Below are 17556 nucleotides of genomic sequence, written 5' to 3'. Positions count from 1 at the left end.
AAAATCAAGTAACTGAGAAGAAGAAAGAGAAGAAGAAGAAGGAGCCAAAGGCGAAAAAGGGCGACTAGGCATCGTCTAGTGAAAATCCACACACTACACCTACCAGGCCTAAATCGCCATCTGTCATTTGCAAAGGAGACCACTATCATCGAGATTGTCCTTGCATCCCTCAGATCTTAAGGGACTAGTCTCCTCGTTTGCACAATCCGGTGTCATCAACCTCTGATGATCATGTTGAATATACACTGTCAACTAGTGAAAGTGAAGCCCCTGGACAAAAAGGAAAATGTAAATTTCCTTGTAAACTGTGTGAAGGCGATCACACTGTCCACCGTTGTCCCTTCTTAGACAAGGCTAAAAGAGCTTTGGACGACCGTTCGGTTTCACCGTTACGACTTCCTCATGGATATAAGAAACTCTTCTGTGTCCGTCACTAGTTGAAAATCCAGCTGACACGCCATTGTGGTCGGCCAAAGCATCTATCATTGAATATAAACCATCTAAATCCACACCAGATAGAAGTCAAAAGGTCGAGGCAGCAATTGACCCGGTCTTGCCTTCAGAGGATCCATCTTCAGATGATACAGTCACCAGAGAGAACAAGAACGACACCGTCCAAATTCTCTTCATAGGCACAGACTCCGATGAACATGGGGGCAGTCTACCTGTTCAATTACTGTAGGAAGGAAGTTTGTCAGAGTCATATTTGGCCGTTTATTCCGTCCCACCTCCAAGCAACCTAGTTGTTTCCTTCGATTGGAATCTACTAGGCAGACCCCACTTACCGGCTAGTGTACCATTTCGAATCATTGCTCAAATATATAGAATGATCATGGCTGGTACCATCATAGATGAAGGGGCTTCTGTCGGTATCCTTTCCTCAACTGCTTGGAAAGCGCTTGGTTGGCTTTTGCCTGAAATGAGAAATCTAACAGGCTTTGACAAAGGAACTAGTCGACCGTTAAGGATCCTTCCCAATGTGCCGATAACATTGAGAAGGAAAACTATTCACATGAACGTAATGGTAGTCCAAGGACCCCTGGATTATAATCTACTCCTTCGACGTGACTATATTTATTGCATGGGAGCCATTGTCTCCTCACTCTTTAGAGTAATGTGTTTTTCGCATGAAGGAAGAGTGGTCAAGCTCGTAGACCAGCTTTCATTCCCCGGTTCACACATTGCAAATAGTCAAATACCATACCTAAATGGTATTTTCATGCAAGGAATGTCTCATCAATCCCCAGTCTGTCCACCTGATGAGTGCAAGTGATTCGACGGACATGGTTGAAACCTAGGGGGCATGCACCCTGGCCTGTTTTGACAAGAAAACCTTGGGTATAGGATAGGTTTCCGCGAAGGATATATGACTAGTTTATGAAATTAGACTGGAATAAGATTCCTTCATCAAAGTTATGTGGGTGGAGCCATTTGCGCCACTCACCTTTTTTTATTTCGGTAGACATCGCCGAGGAAGTGTTTTGCCTGAAGTATGGATAGAACAATCTTTGGCAATTTGGAAATTTTTCGCTATACCTGGGGGCATGCAAACCTTTTGGCGTGCAAGTAAAGAGCGACCATTTATTTTTTAAATTTGTAGTTCCTCTAACCCTCTAAACTCGTAGGATTGGTCGTTTCCTAACTTGCATAAAGAAAGTATGTGGGGCAAAGCTTTGAAAAAATGCCACTTTAAATGAGACATCCTTATTATACAACTGTATCGAGCAGTTTTAACGTGGAATTCAAGCTCATTAAAAAATAAACATAAGCAATGAGCAAATGTTCCCCGAGAGTTTAAGTTCATTAAAAAATGAACCGATTTCCGGTAAATAACCATCGTGAATGTACTATCATCAGCCTTTGAAGCCTTGGTCGTGTTCTCATCATTCACCTGCACTCTGTATTGGCCGATCATTCACCTCCATTTGATTGTTTACCCCTTTTGAGGAACAGCTGTGAAGAGTGATCCTATTAGCCATCCTTGTGACACTGCCGTGATTGGAAAATTCCAAACCTTACCTAGAATCAGCTGCTACCCGAATTTATCACTCGTTCCTCAAAAACGAGTCTCCTTCAAGCTCTTTTTAACTGACTTGTAAAATATGAAAAGATTTCCAAGTAATTGGCCTCTCCAGCTCCTTAAAGTGACCAGAAGTGCTATCCCTCCTTTATATTTTAATCTTTTTGGACTTGAGGGATTATTACACAAAAAGATCGAGCGCTTGTTTTGTTTGGCTCGTTAAAAGTACCAAAAATTCATCCCTTTTTGTATTGTTTTATACTTTTTCGGACTCAAGGGATTATATGACAAAAACGGATTATTGGAGTTTTGTTTACGTCCCTTTTTAGACTCTCTAAAATTGAAAAAGACCGAGTTATCTTTGTCATTAAACTCGTTAAAACAGAATAGAGACAAACTTGTCCATACAGACAAGAACGAGTTTCACTATCGCTAGGCTCGTTAAAACATAGCGATGGGTTTGCCCGAAGGGAAAATTATAGAACAAGCATATGTTATCCTCCTCAAGCTTGACAAAAATAAAGAGGTACTGGTCAGCAATGACTGGGGAAAATTGGGAAGAAAACTTGAAGAAACTTTGTTGGTAGCAAGTCGCTCTTGAACATGACACTTTCACTCTGCATCTGAGTCGGGTTGGGTTGTTCCATTCACTGGTCATATCACCATGGGTCCATCACACCATCCACATTTGGGGTAAGCGCTACCAATCCATCATGTCAGTGTCGTCGATATGTTCAAGAGAAGTCACTCAGAGAATTCACCTGTGTCTCATCCCCTACAATACATTTACGCTCCATTCTTTCATGACCGCCACCCTGAACCTTATATCACCAGATCATTTTCACCTCCATTAAAATCATTTGCTCCGTTCCATGTCATTGATGTGGGATTCACTAAGACCCTCCTATGACGAATCGCTTCTTGTCAACATCACCTCATTATCCAAGAAGTCGATCTAGGAGCAACCCTTTCAGTACTTTGAAGCTTGCATGCGTCAATGGCAAGTTTCTCACTTCCGGCGATAGGTTTACATCAATAGCCTTCGACCGAAAGATTTTGCGTGGTGTTCGACGCCAAGACCCTTATTCACACCACGTGAATTGTACTGTAGTACCTTGAGGGTCATCATCATTATCGGTGATTCCTCTCGTGCCTGTTAACAACTTACATCATTGGCTAGTAATCAGGCGATGTCCTTCCATGTTCGACTCCAGAACATCTCTCACGTGGATCGACTTGTACTTTGAGTGAAGATCGAATGAGATTGAAGACCCCAGATCTAGTTTCATCCATCCGGGCTGCGATATATATTCAGGAAAAAAATACATCAAATGTACATCATTACTGCACAGATAATCATCCAATCCAAGGGATGATGGCTCTACCAGAATCATCAGTCTGTACCCAAACGATTGTCTGTCTTATGTACATGAAAATGAATTTATAAAGTTGAGCATGGGAATGCCCACCTCAGCTAGATCATGAAAATATTATGAAGATAATGTATTGTATTTTATCTTATTACAGGTCGCCTTCCAGCTTGAAAAAACTTCGGATCCTCATGATAAAGCATTTCACCCGACATCAAAAGATTAATGACCTCATGCTTTAGGGGGAAACTGTTATAGACATTTTTGGGCACTTCAACCCCAATCATAAATTTCCATAAACCAAGGGACCTTAAGTCCCTAAAATTGTTGTTCCAACCCCTAAAAGAACAAGGTCAACTGATTACATCATCTCCCAGAAGTTCTCCATGAAAAACTACTCAGAATTGGTCAAAACTGGACCATCTCACCTGCTCCATGGTCAAAGTGTGCTGCATCCCACCTAAATGCACATGAGAGGTGTGATGCATACTGAAAATCCCTTCTATGGGGTGTGATGGGTGAGAGTGGACAAATGGCAAGGTCAATCTGCGAGGTGGAGGATCATGGAATCTTCCAGAAACTTCTCCTATGACACTTGCCTCTCTGCATTCGTCCAGAGATGAGTAAGAGATCATCAATCTCCAAGTGGAATCAAGAACTATTAGAGAGAGGACACTAATCAAATCTCAAAAGCTGACTCACCCCCCTTGCAAACATCTATATATGGATCCCTCATCCCAGAGATCCAGAGGCTGAAATTTTGTATCTTGTAAGGAAGTGCTGCTGGTTTCTTCGTGTAACATCATAGTGTTGGGTGATCTGAGCTTTTCATGAGGTGAAGAAGGGCTTTCTTGCTGAGAGGATGATGCTGGGTCAGAACAATTGGTTGTAATCCTCTTTGCTATTCTTGATTATTAATAAAGCTATTCAAGTTTTCCTCCACATTCTTGTATGATTGGTGATATATGCATTTGTGTGGTCAATATATATCTGGTCCTATATTGTTTATTATAGTAGATCTATGTTCTTGGATAGTGTTATGCTACTTTGATTCTACAGGTGCTCTTTGAAGCTAGGTAGACGACGAAGCGAGTGGCAAAGATCTATCAGAAGGGAGAGGAATCAAGCAAGGAACCAAGCGCAAGACAGAGGTTGGTCTCCTTTATTCCCCTCTTATCTACTTCTCATAAAGGAAAATGAAAGTGGTTTTGGTTTGTTTTTTTCTAAGGTAGCTACCAGCCTTAGTGGGACTAGTAGCTCTGCATAGACACTAGATTTCCCGATAACACCCACTTAGTCATTTTTCATTTTTAGAGTGTAATTCTAAAATATACCTAAACTTAAAGGGTAAGAGGTCTCATCAAGAGTCGGCTTTCCATGATCACAAAATTATAACTGAACTGACATTACAAAAACTTCATATCAAAACAGGGTAATTGCTTATGATTAATAATCAAAAGACAAGGGGTCTCATTACGAGCCAACTTGTTCAGTAAAGTTACAAACCAAGTAAATCGCATTGTCAATTTTGGTCACCAAACCAAGACATCGTCCTTTAGGAAATAGAGATGAAAAGCTGAAGCAACAAATAAATTACTTCAGAAAATAAAGAAATAAATAAGTATACTTATGAGGTTATCTTTAAAATTGCATTCTGATTTAAGTGGAATATTGGGTTGTTGCTAGTCAAAACGTAACCTTGTCAAGGCTATGAATGCCTGCTAGAAGCAGAGGCTCTACCTACGACAACGGAGTAAACCAAAAAACCAACCTGGGGAGAGACTTATGGCTTTTATCTTTTAAAAACCAAGTCAAGACCGATGAAGACAATGTTACATTTTATAAGAAAAGAATAGTCAAAAGAATGGCAGTTAGGCAGATGATTGTTTTATTACGAAAGCAGTGTTTCTGACCTTATATTCCATATAATTTGTTTTATTTTCAAAAATATCTTTATTTTGGAAGTTTTAGAAATTTCAAAAAACTCTCAGATATAACTAGTTCTTCCAAGTGAATCGCCAATTTTTGTGGTATTCAACAACCCCCCATTTGTTAATAATAATAGGTAATATTACATTAACTAAATGGGGACCCTTTAAAAAAATTCATCCAAAAAACAAAACTTAGCATTTAGTCATTTCTTCTATTTTTTGAATAAAGCAAAGATAAAAATCAAAACCTTTTTGGGAACTACTAAAGACTTACCTTTCCATATATAGCATGTCTAAAACCCACCAAAGGACCTTTCTAAAAAACATCCAAAATCAAGAAAAGTGATTAAATGAGGGCTCCATGGTATAACTTATCATAAAATCCGATGAAAACAGAAGTCCTTAACATTTTTAGGCTTAAGTCTCGCATCGCATATCACGACTCATAAAGAACTCTCTCTTAAAAACGATATAGCAAGATTTGCGAGTTGCGAAACTGCAATGGCGCTTTGACTTTTATCACATCACATTTCGGGTATCAAGCAAATGATTTGCACTTGCCAGGAGCTGATATTGCGAAATGAGATTCACGCACGAACCCACACTTTAGAATATTAAAAGTAAATATTTCGAGTCTGTCAAGTCTATTGCATAGGATAAACCTAGAAATTAACTATACGTGAAACAACTAATGGACGACTTGCATATTGCATCTTGCAAACACACAACAAGAGGTAAGAATGCTAAAAGACACATCTTGCAATATTGCTTCGCAAACTGCACAATCATTATCATCACAGTACAATGGCTCGCCACCCTAGAAGCTTTCATCCTGTTTTACGACGCAAACATTTATGAGCAATAAACCTAAGTGATAACAAATCAATACCGGGAATTAGTGGGAAATAATTGCGTTTATGTGTGAAAAGTCATTAAGCTTCATACGATATCTTGTTACGTGCATTCAAATAATGCTTCTTTAACCACCTTTACAATCTATCTACATTATTTCATTTTTACGTTAATGTTTGAGTGTCCAATAGCTGTTGTTCTTCATTTCATGAAAAACCCGTAGAGCAGAGCATTGAGAGCAATGGCGAAGAAAGGAAAATTTGTAACCTCTCAAAAGATAGAGATGACTCCCCTGTTCACATATACCACATGCAGTAGAGAGGAAGGAACCTCTACATGGGAGACTATGTACAACATACTGGAGGAGGAACAACCGAGGATTATGTAAACAAATGTTAGAGTTGACGTATGAGATTCCTTAGATGCTTCCATGCTAGAGACGACTTGCTCATTTTTGCACCGCATAGCCGCTCAGCCGAAGATAATCACTTATACTAACATGGTAAAATGGGTTATTGATGAAGCAAACATCTCAGACAGAGAATTCAAGACAAGAAGGCAAGGGGTCATTGGATCTTTTACCCCAGACAACCTACAGCTCATGTACCACCTACCAAAGCCATAGGTCATCTACAACAGGAAATTCATAGAAAAGTTTGCTAAAGAGAACAACAACCCAGTGGATTGCACCCATGCCTGGTCGAATAATGAAGAGAAAATCAAGAAAGACAAAAATGGTATGTACACTACTGCATCTATTTGTCCCCCTTATAGTTTTGTTGCATCTACGTTATGTAGACTGCTTGGTAGACCCGATATTACCAAGTTCTCCCTAGAGTGGTTGTCGTTAATAGATGCAGTCGTTAACGCAACTATCATGAATTGGGCCGAAATCTTGTTAGATAATTTAGCAAAAACAATTATCGAGTATAGAAGGAGAAGAAGTATTGCTTTGAGGGTTTACCTTCCATTTTTTATGAGCACCTATATTATCGATGCTATTTGTTTTAGTTCAAAGTTCCCCATTATGGGATGGAAATGGACTGTTCAGAATCCACTTCCCATTCACGTGTACCACAATGTCATGTGGGAATCCAATTTTCAACCACATTTTTTGAAGATTTTCCATGGAGTTATGCTCCCTATTCACAAGCAGCTTTATAATTGAGATGCCCCCAGGTTTTCCTAAGAAGCTGAGGTTGACGTCCTCCTAGTGGCCAGATGGTTCAGGGAGGAAACATTTACATATATCAGTGTTTTTGGTAGGATCACCTCCCCCCACATCCTCCCATACTATGTTCCAGATAAATTTAATCACAAGGGAGATAGCCTATCAGACAGCTAGTGAGGGAGGAATGAGCCATACAATGAAAGAATAAAAACAGGCCATTTGGCCTGCATTCCCTGTACAGTGAAGAGAATTTGCACTACACGACCTAGGACAAGTATTCAAAGAAGAAGAGAACATGCGATCTATGCAATTACCCAAATCCCCTGGACAACAGTATGACCCATATGACACTGTCAAGAATTTCACCATTATGGTGAAAATAAAATTATTCACTAATGAGGAGGATGTTTTTGATGATTTCTTTTTGCATTGCAGAAAAACACCTTTGTAGAGGTGAACATATAGCACAACTACCTTTTGACTAAGAAGATCTGAAAATGTTTTACAGATACAGAGAAATAAGGTTGGCAATGGTCCCATTGGACCAATTATTAATTGAACCAATAAGGGAGCATACTTCTAGTGTGACTATAGAGGGTGACTCCAAAGAAAATTCCAAATCTGATTTTGGGGCAGAGTCTCAAGAAAAATCTATCGGGGAATCGCGAGAGTCATCACAAAATGGAAAAAGTAGAAGCATCAAGGATGCGACCCAATCTACATAAAAGATAGCTGAACAATCTTAAGCTAGCAAGCAGGTTGAAATCCCTACTACCTCTGCACAACCAATAAAACCTACAATAATTGTCTTAGAGGAAGAGTGGGATAATTTTAATAAAAGCCTCAATATAGAGGAACATGTGCCAGAGTTGAAAATGCCACAATAGAAGACATCTCTGCAAATTACAATGGAAGAAACTGCAAAGGAACTAGAAGTTGAGCATATCCCTATTATCGCCACCTCCGAAATAATTTTGAGAATTGAATAAATACCCCCTCTAGATGTATTCTATAGCCCACAGCATAAGGCCATGGCGAAAAGGCAAAGAAAGAAAATAAAATTGGACTCTATAGCTGCTACTACCCCTGAAAATGAATTAATGGATGTTCTATGGAGGGACTCACCTGTCAATCCATCTGCCAATTTAACTAGACTCTCGTAGTTTATAGGTGGTTATGCTACAACGACCATAGACAAAGAAACAAAAGTCAAAATTTTTCTTAGAGAAAAGGACAGTAAAATAAAGTCGCTAGAGCAACAATTACAACAATTCAAATCTGACCAGTAGGCAGAGATACAGTTGGCCAAGCTTCAACAAGAATTTAAACAAATGCAAATAGAAAATCGAATCAGCTTAGCCAAGAAGGAAGCAAAGGTGTAGGAAATAACTGATCTACATAAAGACGATCCAAAAATTGATCAGTTTATTACCGAAGCACTCAGACTTAATTCCCTATTGACACATCAGAAAGAATTACTGTGCCAGAGGATTTCACACTGGAAATCTTATTGCGCAACAAGCAATAAGCTGACAAGTCAAGTCATAGAAATGTGACTTGAATATGATGAGATATTTATAATGGTCTTTGATTTCATCTCCTGGCAAAATACAGAGGAGGGGAGAAAAGCCGACCTTCCCAAGCTAGAAGAATCACATAAGGAAATTCTGTTTGCAAGCTGGGATTATTGACTTAAAGAAATAGAAAAGGCAACAGCGGGCACGGTGGCTGTAGCAAACATTATCATAGAAAATATCAATGAGAATTGCATGGTGCCAATCTAGTAGCAGAGTCCATTCAACGGTTCCTTCTAGACGCGAAACGGCTCAAACAACAATGGAAACAGGTACCGAATCAAAAATCAGAAGTGATAAGGGAAATGACCAGGCTAGACTAGGAGGCATATTGGCAACATTTGGCCAAGCCTCATAGCTAATGGATGGCCCTGCGATGCCTAACCACTTCTCTGGAGAAAATGGCGCAAGCATTGACTGATGCCATATTCAATGGATAGTTGAAAGCTGAAGTCGTCCATCCTACACAGATGAAGCATATGGTGGACCTTTGAGATCTAAAGGATCGAATGCAACATAGTTAGTCACCCTGTTTACTTTAATTTTGATTTTATTTTTTTGTAAATTGAGGGAGATCGTTTAAACCTCCTCAACTATTTTTGTAATAATCTATTTTTAGTTTTATAGTTATAGTATTTAAACCCTTCTCATGCATTTAGAGAGGGGTCTAGAATTTTATCAGAAACTATCTTCAAAACATGAACTTTTGTCCCTTTGAGGAAGTTCTGGTGAAATATATGGAACAAGATTTATTTTTATCTGACTTAGCATCTTCTATTAAAATTTCACTTTTGTACTCTTAGATGATGTTGAATGGATTGAAGATAGATCAATATTGTTGAAACACATGAGTAGGACGTATTATAAATGGTACTTTTATCTTGTAATCGTTTTTACTTATGTATGAAGCAATAATTTGGTTTTAGAATTATTTATGTATGAAGGTTTGAATTTCGATTATCGTTATTGCACTTCTGTATGATGATGATATTTATTTCATGTTGAATATATGAATCACTCTTTATGCAATATATTTCTCATAATTGTTTCGTCTAAATTTTTATATGAAATGATTATTGTTAAAATGGATTCAGTTCTAATTGTAATTGAATGATCTTTATTGCCAACTGCTTTTAGAAATTACTGTAGATCGCATACATCAAGTTTATCCCATGTATATTATGATTAGATAGTTTTTAGAAATTAGAAGTTAAATGCATTTGTGATTGATTAGTTTAGATTAGATTACTGTTAGCTTAAACCTTACTCTAAAAACATCACACATCACCCCATTTAGAACAAGCATTAAACAGATTGGAAAACTAGTCCCATTATCCATAGTTAGAGCCACTACTCCAAATGGAAAAGGAGCTGCCAATCAAGGTCCGGACCAGGTGGTTTTCCTCCATGTTGAGACAACGATTTTTTGAGGCTTCAACATTACCTAAAAGTTATTGTAATAGTAGGTTGGTGCTTAAACAAGTTATGTTGTTTGCTCTCAATATAGTTTCCTTGTATATCTTGTGTTTCATGTTTTGCTCATGAGATTGATTTTTTATGGTGGTTGAATATTTAAATAAGTAAAAATTGTATTAGATTGATCCATCCCCATCTCAGTATAACCATGAATCCAACACAATGCATTGAGTTCAACAACGAATCTAACTAGAAAATTAATTAAAGATATAATCTTGTATAATGCAAGACCAATGTGATCAAAGCAACAAAAGATGGAGTGGTGAATACCCTCTACCTTTCAACAAATACAGAATTAATCGATAACATAACCAAATGAGCATTTGACCAATGAAAGGAAAGTGTAGTAGCATGTGATTACTATTGATATAATAGAGAAAAACTAGAGAGAAATCATAGAGAAACTTAATTCGTCATAGGCAACAAATATTCTTTTACCTTGGAAACTAGAATGAGAAAAACACCATTTATTGAAATTTCATTATTTTTAAGAGATTACTAAAAAGGAGTGCTATGCACTCTGTTATAGCTCCAAATCTCACTCTTATGGTTTTTGATGCTGCACTCATGGCCTAGGGCAACCACTCCTTCCAAACCTGGTCCAAAAATTTAAAAAACAGTGTTTTATCCCTTATACAAGACATTGCCATGAGTTAAACGCGTGTATACGCGGGTAGGTGTATACCCAACCCGCGTATATGTATTAAAACACTTAGAAAAATATAAAACTCCTTAATTTTTGGCGAAGATCACGGGTTTTACCTGCTGATCACCTGTTAGTGCCTGTGGCCCAACTGTTCCCAACCAACTCCCAACTAAAAAACTACTTTGGGAGAAGTATAAAAATGCTTCAATGGGAAGGCCTAAGGGAGGAGAGAAGAGAGAGAAAGGTTATTACGCTAATATTTCCCTGACCAGGTCTGAAGATCCTTGTGCCTCCTGCACTTCCCCCATTTTTACAGGAAACCCTTGTTTCCTTGTGTGTTGATGTCCATCTACTACTTGTGATATCATGGAGCAAGTCATGGAATGAGTTTGTTAAAGGCTTGAGATTGGACGAATCTGGAGGAAGGCTTCGCTTGGAGCCTACGAAAGGATGACTCAGGTGAAATTGTTCTTTTCTATACTTTATTTGTCTATAATAAAAGAAACACATGTCTTTGTTCCTGATATAAATCTTCTTCATGTTTGTGATATTCATGTTAGAATTGATATGTGAATGGTTGTTTAAATTTCATAAGTAACTACCTTTCTTTATAATATGAAGATGGTTCCTTTATAAGGTTTAGTCCATATACTGTTGTACTTTCTTGAATTGGTTGTTTTGCAGGTCAAAGGAGCAAAAGGAACTCCAAGAAGGGTTTGGACCCTAGAAGGACCTTCTCAAACTTAGGACCTCAGTTATGCCCCTTATCATAGAATTTACTTATGCTAGCATAATGGTTGTGTGGAATGTGTGTTGCTCTGTATAGACAACTTTCAGTCTGCTAGGGTATCAACCCAAGACCCTTGGGGAACATTTCCCTTAAAAGAATTGGCGACTCCACTGGGGACAACATAATTTTTGTTCCTAGTTTGGGTGTTTTCAAGCCAATCAGGGCTCAGCTACCTATTTGCTTGTTGTTGCTTGTGTGGTCTGTTCTTGAATTGTAAGTTTTGCCAGTTTCTTCAGATTGTTTTTTATTTTTCTTGAAATCTTTTATATATGTTGTTTTTCTTGCTTACAGAGCCGTATATACAAATGTTTCCTTAAGCGAACCCACATATACTTAGTTTTCCTTAGGCACAGTCGCATATACACGCAATATGTACATCAGTACAGTCACGTATATCTTGCAATTTTCAAGATTTTTTAAATCTTTTTGTCTCTAAAGGTCTGTCTGCTGGTTTGATTCAATCTTAAACAGTCACATTCCAGTGTCAGTTATTAGTTTTACTGCAAGCATCTGATTCCAAATTCTCTCTGATTGTAAGAAGTGTTGGTCTTGTTTTTGTTTTTGCAAGTGTCATCATTTTTTTCTTAAGCATGCAAGATTTCTTGCTAGTAATCTTGGTTGCTCTGATTCATCAGGGTAGGAAGATTGGTCTTAATCTTTGTGTTAAATCTTGTGTTGGGTGACTTTTTGTTTGCTTGACAAAACCGTTTTTTGTGACCATCCACTTTTTTGTTTCATGAAAGTTGTTTATTGACACTTTCTTGAAATTTGTCTTTTTGATCTTTTTGGTCTTTGTTGCCAAAGCTTTCATTGCTGCTTTTGATTGTTCAGAGCATCTTTAAACACTTTTCTTTTTGTTGAGTTTTCATCCATTGTGTGTTGTCAACTTACAAACGTGTTTGTTGCCTATTCTTCAATCATAAAGTTTCAGTTTTGTTGAGAGCATTTTTTGAAAAGACATTTTTGTTTTTGCTTTTGAAGAAAACTTTTTGAAAAACTTTGTTTTGCTTTCTTGAAATTTGTTTTGAGTTGGTTTCCTTTTAGAGAATGAAGGTGCTTTTTTTTTGTCTTGAAACTTGTTTTTAGTGTTTAGACGAAATGAATGGTAGCATCTCATATTCCATCTAAACATTTTAAGTGGCAAAATAAAAATTGCTAAGCAAGCAACTTTCATTTCTTGATTTAAGAGTAGTTTTGAGTCTTGCATCAGCATATACTTGTTGCATTAGCATAGATTTGCACATCTTTTTAGTCATCTATAGCTTTGTTAACTTTTTTGAGTGTGAAGCTTGAATTAACGAAAAGAAAAGAAAATTTTGTTTTATTTGAAGTTCCTTTGAACCCTATAGAAATATCTTTTCATCGAAAAGCGAAAACAAGTGCATTTGCATGTAGTTTGGTTTTTATTAATTTCTTTTGCGTCAAAACACCACTAGTTTCACTTCCGCATATCTTATGACTTAATGAACAACCTATCTTAAAATCAAGCGCTAATTAAAATTCACTAAAACTTTTTATTATCAAGTTAGATAAACCAACAAGTTTTAGGATTTTAGGGCCTTGGATTAGGCGAGTGGAGATTTAACTCTCTAAGGCCATTTAAACTGTCAAACATAGGAGTCTGAATAGTGAGTGAAAATCCAATAGCATTAGGAAGACCAGGAAAGCTCCGGATCTGGGATTTAAGCACGAGGGTCTGTGAAGACAGGGAAGAGAGATACCCCCTCTCCTACTTGTCCGAACTTACCTCAAGACTGTTCCGCCTGGCTTCTGTGACGAGTTGGTATCCATAGTTGCTACTCCTATGGATCTACATAGGTGGTTGCGGAGGGGAATCCCGTGGCACTTGAGGTCGATGTTGCATCACCTTCAACGGTACTACTGAAGGGCACCCTTACGAAGCTTGGGGGCTTGCACTGGCGTAGGCTGTTGTTAGGAGGTCAACGTAACTTCCTCTGCTACCTTTGCTGATAGGACTAGGTCGTCATTATCCCAGACTATCTTCGAAAGGCCCCTTAATCCACTTTCTTGTATTTTGGTGTCTGGTCCTAATCACCCGAAGCGGAAATACTTGGAAGTTGTTTGACTAGATGATATCTTTAGGGAATTTATAGTGTGTGCTTTGTGCTCTTAGTTAGCCTAGCTTTCAATTTTTTGAGTCTTTAGTTAGATCTTAACAAAAAATTCAAAGTGGCTGACCGATCACCTAGACAGTCTCGAAGACTTCGTGGTCTTCCATTACCAAGTTTAGAGCCTTCTCCTAGAAGGCGCAGAGGTAATATTGCCGGTGGGTTTCGTTCCACGGTAGTTGATGCATCGGGGATTGATCCTCCTATCAGGGGCATTAGTGTTCAAGTAAGGCATGGCACTTCCACAGAACAAGAGAGGAACACTCCAGTTCTTTCTCAAGTTCTCTTTCGAACAGAGAATAACATAGAGGTAGAAGAACTCTCGGAGTCTTTAGTGGCTCCAAATTATCCCCTACCATCTAGCCATCAAGAAGTATTACAATACGTTGGGACTCTGACGCATAGACCGTCAAGTCCAGGTCATATTACGTGCTTACCTTCGATGACCACTACTGGAAGCGTGGCTGCTACTACAAGTGCTACAACTAAGCAGACTCCAACATCAGTACAAGGGGGAGGAACAATTTCCATCTCCTCTGCTTCTTTGTTTGGGTCTTTTGCTAGCACATCTTTAGTTTGGTCTACCTCCATTCCATCCATGAGTGGAAATTCCCAAACCAATGCTTTTTGTTCTAGATTCTTCCCATTTGGCACTGATTCACAGGGTATTTCGTTAGGTCCATTTAGTGCCGCCACATCCATGATGGGTGGATCGACTTCATTCCAAGGTTTTCCTTTCGAAAGTGGTCATATACCACATTCCAATGTGACAGTAGGATCTATGCCTTTTTCTTCTATAGGACAAAGAAGCAATCCTTTCCAAGGTTGGACTAACCATGTGGTTAGTGGCATGGGAACTAGGAATCCGTTTTTCGACCAACAAGGGAAAAGGCCGTACTCCACAGTTAGTTCGTTTCAAAGTATTCCTCCCTTAGCTTTGGCTTGGAATCCGTATCAGGGGTTATCAACTCCTTATAATCCTTTAGGAGGAAAATTCACTGGTTATGGAGGCTTTGCGCCCGGAGTTGGTCAAACTCCAAATTTTTCTGGATCAAAAGGCTTGCCTTTTGGTTCAGCCGGTTCTGCAGGTTACTTCGGGTAGCCTGGTGCCTTCCAAAGTCCAGGCCAATCTTTTCAAAACTTTGGGAGCTTCGCCCAGTCTGGGTGGAATCCCCAAGGTCCTCCTAGGCTTTCCTGTTTGGCAACTTTGAACTTGCCAGATCTCACTAAGTTAACAACTGATCCAATCAAATACAATCTAGCATAGCCTCCGGTCCCAACCAAACTCCCTTCCGACATTCCAAAATTCAAAGGGAAGAACGGTGAAGACCCAGGCGACCATGTAACCACATTCCATTTTTGGTGCTCATCGAACTCCCTTATTGATGACTCGATTAGGTTGAGACTTTTTCAACGCACCTTGACTGGTAATGCGGCCAAATGGTATATACAGCTGCCAGGGGGCAGCTTTACATATTTCGTTGACTTAGCTAATATTTTCTTAAATCATTTCCAGTTTCCTGTCCGTTATGATGCCAGAACTGAACTTCTAGCCACTTTTCGTCAGGATAAGGCAACTCACATTTCTAACCATATTCAGTAATGGAGACGGAGAAAGAAGCTCATTAAAGCTGAAACCTCTCCGAGGTACCATCTCGAATGGTTTTTGAAATCTTTACAACCTGACATCTCTAAGGATGTCTCCATGTCTGGAGTCTATTCTGAGGAGAAAGCCATTTTTAGGGCCCAACAATTAGAATTGATCTACTCTCAGTCTGGGATCGTACAAAAATACTTGCCAAATGCTCCTGGATCTAAGGTTGATATGACCAAGCTGAAGCTAGGTCCCCATGTGGATGGTATCATTGGATTGGTAGACACAAATGCGGTGAACTTGTTGAGCAAATTGCAACAGTTGTCTTTGCAAACTTCTCCTAACAACCAAGTCACATCATCTAACCCTCCGGCTTCCCAAACCTCTTCGTTTAATGCTGTCCAATCTGATAACCCCAAAGGCAATCAAAATTCCAATGGGAAAAAGAAAGGACGAGGTAAGAAAAAGAACCAGGATGGGAAGGCTGATGCAAATAAATCCGACAATAATGCTGGTTGTGGTAGAAATGAGTCTAGAAAGAAAGTCAAGTTTCCATGCAAGTTGTGCAGTCGAGACCATTTAACTCACCTCTGCCTCGAGATTGAAGACGCTCAGCACTTGTTAGGGTAGCAAGGGACTACTAGTTCTCAAGCTATGTTAACCAGCCCTTTTCCCCAAGGGCAGCAACTTCTTGCTGGCGCCAGTTCAAACCCTAGAACCCCCGCAGGGGGCAACCAAGAAGGGGAAAAATCATCAAATGTTTTCATGATGGGTTCTAACGTCCATGTGGCTACTCGGTCACATGATTACGGTGAAGCCGAAACTTCCAAGGACAAGACTGCTCCCGGAAATACCGACCTTCATATTGAGCGACCCCCTGTCAAGACTATACCATGGATACTAAAAGGTTCTTCTAAACGCGCGACTATTAATCCTAATTCTAGGGCCACCTAGAACTACTCCATTGTTGAGGATCTGGCTCAGAGCCCGTGCACCATGTTCACTTTAGAGGTTCTCCAGTCGTGTCCGGCTCAACGAACTGCTTTACTTTCTACGATTGGGGCAGTTGATCCAGCTAACTCTTTAGTGCTCACTTTCGACATGTTAAATGTCAAAAAGTGACTCCCTCATCATATGGCTTTCCAAATAAAGTCTACATACCGAAAAATTAACATTTTTCATACCATTATTGATGAAGGAGCTTCCACATGCGTCATGTTGATGTCATGCTGGAAGGCTATTGGATCGCCTTCGGTTGTTCCTTCACCAACGTCTTGACTACATTTGACAGTCATTCTCATAAGCCGCATGGGATTATCCCAGCTTTTCCTATATGTGTTGGGGGGAAGGTCATCAATATTGAAGTAGAAGTCATAGACGCTAACCTAGACTACAATCTCCTCTTAGGAAGGAACTAGGTATACAAAATGGACATCATTGTTTCGACTCTGTTTTGTGTCATTTGCTTTCCTCATGAGGGGAAATCGTTAAGGTTGATCAATTGGATTATTGTCCAGTCGATCCTCAAGCAATCTCTGACTCTACTGTTCCCTTAGTGGATAACCCTCGTTTGCCGACTGAGAATTTAGGAGTTGGGATGCATTCCTCATTGATGGGTACTTTTGATCTTCCCTCTCCTATCGCTAGAATCAATGTTGTTTCATCATCTAAGGAGTCTCCTCGAGAAGAGTTCTTCTGAACTCGTTATTTTTCAGACCTTTGGACCTTGCCTTCACCTACGACCACATTAGTTGAAGGACAAGTAAATGGAATGGCTATATCTGCAGCTGAGCTTAGATATCAGTCTATCGTCAACTCTGTAGATGACCATTCTACTCCTTTCTCCGAAGAGGAGTTAGATGGTGATGTGGCCCCGGCCTGGAGCCTTGATTCTACCTCTACCTTGGACTGCTTAGATTCGGTTTTACCTTCTGAAGAAACAATCCTCGAAGTGATGATGGGTATAGATCGACCCTGGGAAGACTTACACCATCGTTCATACT

The sequence above is a fragment of the Pinus tabuliformis genome, chromosome 9 (assembly GCF_031772625.1).
Source record: "Pinus tabuliformis cultivar Carrire ecotype Pingquan chromosome 9, CPIR1, whole genome shotgun sequence".
Taxonomy (NCBI): Eukaryota; Viridiplantae; Streptophyta; class Pinopsida; order Pinales; family Pinaceae; genus Pinus; species Pinus tabuliformis.
The sequence above is the reverse complement of the archived record's forward strand: the minus strand, read 5'-3'. Positions refer to the sequence as shown.